We start from the raw sequence: 6,630 nt of genomic DNA on the forward strand, positions 1-6,630 counted from the left end.
CCGGCTCCGGGACACTTCCGAGTCCTCTCTGGGAGGTTGGAGGACTGACTCGATGGTAAGCCTCCGTTGGAGCACGTGATCCGTGGTGCGCTTGACTGGCGGGTTACTCCTCTACTATTCATCGGGCGCTGGTCGGGTTGCGTGCTTGGTTGTGGCGGAGGAACAACGGGGCAAGCTGCTAGTAATCCTGGACTTTCCGCGGCAGAGTGGGGCCGACAATGAAGCAAACAAGTGTCTGGTAAACACCTAACGATCTAATACCTGAGCACACAACTCATTACAAAGTGAGACCACGGGGGCGGAGGGGGCCACCTCCCCCCCGCCGTGGAGCAGGCGGAGCAGGCGGAGCAGAGTGCGGGGACTGTAGGCCCGTCTGCCTTGGAGAGACCTGTAGAGGGGCGCCCGGCGTACAGTCTGAGCCCACCGGAGACCCCCCACCAACCCTGAGGCGGCGCCAGTGAGTCATCCCCCGGTGTTGGCTCCCAACCCTTGGCCTAAAATGACTTTGAAAAACTATCCTTACTTTTACAGTAATAAATAAACATTTTTTGCATATTGTTAATATTAACATTTAAAAGACAAAACTGCTTATTCTTTCAAACACATCTACACTAATCTAAGTCCACATGGTTGGACTATTATCCACTTTTTAAAATTGAGATATAATTGACACATTAGTTTCAGATAACACGATTCAATATTTGTATATATTATGAAATGATCACAAAATCTGGTACATCCATCACCACACACATTTTTTGTGTGATGAAAACTTTTAAGATTTGCTCTCTTAGCAACTTTCAAATTTGCAATATAGTATTATTAACTATCACCATGCTGTGTGTATATTCCACCCCAGGACTTTTGGTAACCACCAACCACCAATTTGTTCTCTGTGTCTGACTTGTTGTTTTTTAAGACTCCACCTATAAATGAGATCAAATGGTATTTATTCTCTGGCTTATTTCACTTAGAATAATGCCCTCAAGTTTCATCCATGGTATCACAAATGGCAGGTTTTCCTTCTTTTATATGGCTGAGTGATACTCCATGATATACATACATACTGGGAGTGCCAAAAAAATGTATACACATTTTAAGAGATGTTATTTGTATAGCACTAGTTCGCCATAGTCAGAAGTGTCTGGATGCTGACAATAACCACTTTGAGCACCTCTTGTAATTGCAGAAGTCAAACGTGACTATATACTGAGCATTACAGTATTAATTTTTTTTCCTTTCTTAAAATGTGTATACTTTTTTTGCATCCTGTGTATAGATATCACATCTTCTTCATCCATCGATAGACATTTAGGTTGTGTACGTGTCCTGGCTATTGTAAATAATGCTCACCAACCACTTTAACGGTCAGAAATTTTACTTTTTTTTCCCCTTGAACCACTATTTTTATTTTACGTCCCTCACAGCATCTTTGTCCTAATCTAAAATAATTTCATTCTACGTGCATTGCTGCACTTTACCCTAATGTAAAATAGTTGCATCCTCTAAGTTTTATTGTTCACCCTAGCACACATCTCTGTAAAGAAATTAGGTTACAATTTTTTTCTCACTCTTAGATATTAATTATTTGCCGGACTAGTAGCAAAATTGTATAAACATGCTTCAAAATTTTACTATGAGTTTTTACACAAAACCTGAAATGTTTTGGAAGCACAACTTTTTTTATTTTTATTTTAATTTATTAGTTTCAGGTGTACAAGACAAGGTAATACTTAGACGTTCATCATTTATATCCCTCACACTGTGAATCCCCCTCCCCCCATCCACTATCCCTCCGACCTCACACGGAGCCATCACATTATATATATAAAATTATAGTTGGCATTCATTAATGTTTAGCTTCTGGTGTACAATGCCATGATCAGGCATCCACAATATCCCTGAGGTGGTCTCCCAAATAGGACGCATGTCCATCGGATACCCAACAAAATCTTTACAACATTATTGAATACGTTCCCCAAATTAATTTTCAAAAAACCCTGAGGCCATCTTGTGGTTACCATCTGGAAGCACAACTTTTAATAAGGTAGATTTTTTTAACAGTTCAAGTTATACAAATTACTTGGGTGAATTTTACTTATTGCTGGAGTGAGCCAGTGTTCAGCACCAAATCAACTCTATGTTAATCTTCCATTTTTTATATATGCAGGTGCTGGTTAAACAGAGGGAATAGAAGGACATTTGTGTGTACCCATGTATTCTAAACCGCATTTGGCTCCATGCCAGAACTGCATGCACCTCCAAGAAAGTTAGGGACAGTGCCATGTATACTGTGTCTTAGAGCAGACCCAGGCAGCTGCAAACCTTAAGACGAGCAGAGCCTGGGATTCTCCTCATGCTGCAGTTTTTAGGCAAAAGCACACTCACTTGTTGAGAATTGGGAGTGGATTCCCCTAGAGCTGCCCCCAAAATAGCAGAGAGGCATGTAGCTCTTGAGCACTTGAAAACTGGCTAGATGGCTGAGCGTTTGAATTTTTAATTACATTTAATTTAAATAGCCACATGTAGCTAAAGTCTGCCTCATTGAACAGCACAGCCCAAGTTGCTTCAGACAGCCCTCCCAGGCCTCTAGAAGAATTCATACTCCAGATTGAAGGTTGGTGTGTCAGGCCAGTTCGTCACCCATGGCAGGAGTTGACTGGATTTTTCCCTTGAGGCAGCAAGGTGGACAAATGTTTATGTCCAGGTTAGGAGGCATTGCTCCTCCATGAAAGGTAGTGTGTGTGTGGCGGAGGGAGGGATCATTGGGAAGCCTAGGTGAATAATCTTAATTCTCATGATTTTTATTTTGGATGATGTTTTATCCTCCATGAGCCTTGCTATAATCTAGGCACCTTTTGTTTGCCCTATGTCTGCACACACACACACACACACACACACATGTGCATGCACACACACTTTTTCCAATACCAGTCTTTTCTGGACATCTACAAATCAGAGCAGTGTCTAGACCTGCACTGCCTGATACGGCAGTCTCTTTTCACATATGGCTATTACGCACATGAAATGCAGCTGGTCTAAACTGAGCTATGCTGTAAATGTAAGATCCGCATTGGATTTTAAGACTTAATAGGAAAATAGAATGTACAACATTAAAATTTACGTTGATTTTTATGTTGATAATATTTTGGCTTTTTAAAAATATATTGTTAAGATGAATTTTGCTTGTTTCTTTTTACTTTAAATTTATCTACATTTAAAATCAGAAATCACATATATAGCTGGAATTACATTTCTCAGCTCTACTCTAGAAAGCCAATAGTTACATCCATGATGTTGTCCTCAGTTTCCTTTTGCCATGGGGCTCCTCTGCCACCTTTGGGATGGTTCAAGTGCAGATTACTGAGCTATGCCCAAAGGGGCCTAATTCTAACTCCACTTTTAGTTGTTGAATTGGTCACACGTTAAAAAAATAAATGTCCCCCTCCCACTATAGAGCATAATATCAGCTCATTGTGTAAAATCTGGAAAAGAAAGAAAAATTAGAAAAAGTAATCATTTGTAATTCTTTTACCTAGTGACAAGCACTGTTAACATCTTAGCAAACTTCGTTTTCTACTCCCAATTTGCAGGTGTTTTTCAGATAGTTGTAATCGCACTATATCTGCCATTTTTATATAGTGTTTTTTACAAATAATATTATACATGATCATTTTCCATGTTACAACAATTTGTGATATGCCAATGAGCTATAATCTTTTTAACTCTTCTATTGTTAATCGTTGAAATTATTTCCGATTAAATCTTTTATTACTATTATTATTATTAATCAGTACTGTAATAAATAGTAGTATGCAAAAGCTTTTTCTGTATTTTCCTTGGAATAGTTGGCAAAAAGACTCAAGAAACGTTGGAAGCAATCAGAGTAGTGAACTAGACAATGATATTATTCATCACTACCATTACTTCCCATTGTATGTGGGTGAGGAAAAAGAAAAGTAGAATATAAACACTGGAAAACAGGGAGTCATTATCCTTTTATAGATAAAAAGATTTTATTTCTGGTAATCCCAAGAGATTCAGCTACCAAAAACAAAACAAAACAAAAAACCCCCAAAACCCTAGAGAATTCTGTAATGGGTGTGGACACATACTACCTGGAGTGGCCCTGGAGAATACATGGGATGCCCCAAAGACCTAGAGAAAGGTACTCAGAAGGGGCAACGTTTAGTCAGAATGGCTAAGACTGGCTACGGTAACACATAAACCCTCCTTGTGCCTTAACACAAGATTTACTTCTTGTTCATGTAAAGTTTAATTAATACCGGTCAGCTTGCCCTCCTTCATCTTGCACCCATCACATCTGGAATGTGCGGCCTTCAGGGTTGCCATTGTAGGAGAAGAGAGGGCTGGAAGGTCCCACGATGTTTTTCAGGAGCAGTCCTGCAAGTGCCTGACATCACTGACACCCACATCTGTTTGGCCGGAACCAAGACACACACCTCCATTCTCATTACAAGGAGGTTTGGAAATAGAGCAGCTTGTGAACATTTGGTGAACATTAACAGTCTTGCCACCATCAGGGAACCTGAAAAAGGTGAAAAGAGAGAGGCCCGGTAGTCACACTGAGCTCTGCGCCTTGGGCTGGCATCATCCCATGAGGCCAAGTTTGTTACCCGGGCTCGAGACACCTGTATTCAGGTAACCCAGGAATCTTTCCTTAACATTTAGACGGTCCGTTCCTCTCCAAGGTCTACCCCCATTTTATTTTCATTTATTTTATATTTTGCTTTTTGAGTCTTTGTGTTAGTGATCTGTTACTGTATAACAAATTACCCCTTAAATTTGGTGGCTTCAAACAACAAAAACTTATTTTCTCACAGTTGCTTTGGGAAGGAATTTGATAGCATCTTCACTGAGTGGTTCTGACTCAAGGTCTCTGATGAGATTGCAGTCAAGGTGTTGGTTGGGGCTGCAGCCATTCGGAGGTGTGCCTGGGGCTAGATACTTTCTCACATGGCTGTTGTCAGGAGGCCTCAAACCCTCACCACGTGGGCCTCTCCACAGGCTTATGCGACTGTCCTCATGGCGTGGCAGCACCTGATGTAAGAGAGAGGGCAAGGCAGAAGCCGCAGTGCTTTCTGTCCGAGTCTCTGAAGTTACACTATGCTGTTTGTTCAGCCGATACTCAAGAAGAGTAGAATTCAACTCCATCTCTTGAAAAGAGGAGTATAAAAGAGTTTGTGGACATATTGTAAAACCACAACAATCTAAATAAAATTTATGTTATAGTATGAATTTCCCTTCTGCAAAGAACTGATTGCCCCATTACTCATTATTTACTTTCCCTCTTGATTTGTAATACTTTATTGTTGTCACGCAGCAGCCTACCTGTCTGTCCCCTCATACCCACCCCTAAAGAAAGGAGAATCTGTGAGACTAATCCTTTCAGGGACTTTGCTGCACCTTTATGCTTACACCTTATGTCTCCCTGTTTGGCCCCAAGGATGGCTGGTCAGCCAATGACGAGTAAGATTCCCCACGGGGGGACAACTCAAGCCAGGCACAGTCGAGTGGGGACCAGCAGGAGAACCCACGGGGTTGGTAGAGGTGGGCATAGACCCCTACCTTCCCCCGGTTAAGGAGAGCTTCTGCCTTTGTGGCTGCATTCCTTCCCACAACCTGCTTGGGAAGAGATTCAATGCTGTAATAACATCAGTTCTCCATCTATCCATTTCACTAAGTTTCAGCATAAACGTTTTGTCTCTTGGGGAGGTACATCCTGAAACTGACCATTCAGCTGTTTACAGGCAAGGGTAATTAGTTCAAATCAATTTCTTAGTATAATGTGTGAAATTCACAGACCAGTGGAGAAAACAATGTTGCTTTCTTGTGTGTGCATCAATAAAAGCCACAAGGTGGCCCCATTCGGTGCTCTCAGTCTTTTGAGGCTGTGAGACCCTTAGCCCTGTTTCATAACTTTCTTGATTTCTGTTTCTTACTTTCTTAACCCTTCGCCGCCCCTTCTCATTCGCTCACTGCCTATGTTGTGCACAAGTTTATTCTCACACCTGTAACAAATCTCTGCTCAAAACCCCCTCCCTTATAAAGGTCCCAAGAACTATCTCATTTAAAAGAGCCCCCACCCCTCCACCTTCATTTTTCTTCATAGCATGTGTCTGTCTCTGACATAGTCTTTGGCACAGTCTCCCTGGTCACCTGAGCTAGGTGCTCCATGCATATCCTTTGTGTGGGTTATGTGTGCCCTCTTGTAATTGAGCGTTGATTGCTGCTGGCATGTCAGTGGGTAGGGTTGACCCTCAGACTGAATGGCAGTGAAGTCTGGCTGTCACTACAGTGGACGAGCAGAAATTAACAGTATTACAATAATAGTTGAGGACTTTAATACCCCACTCACCTCAATGGATAGATCATCCAGACAGAAAATTAATAAGGAAACAGTGACTTTCAATGTCACATTAGACCATATCAACTTCATAAAAATTTATAGAACATTTCATTCAAAAATTACAGAATACTTATTTTGTTAAGTGTACACAGAAACTTTCCCCAGAATAGACCACCTATTAGGTTGTTGTCACACAGCAGCCTAGCCGACAGTCCCTCTCTCCTGCCCTCCCCTTGTGTCTTTCCTTGAGGAAAGAAAAG

The sequence above is a fragment of the Rhinolophus hipposideros genome (genome assembly GCF_964194185.1).
Source record: "Rhinolophus hipposideros genome assembly, chromosome: 23".
Classification (NCBI taxonomy): Eukaryota; Metazoa; Chordata; class Mammalia; order Chiroptera; family Rhinolophidae; genus Rhinolophus; species Rhinolophus hipposideros.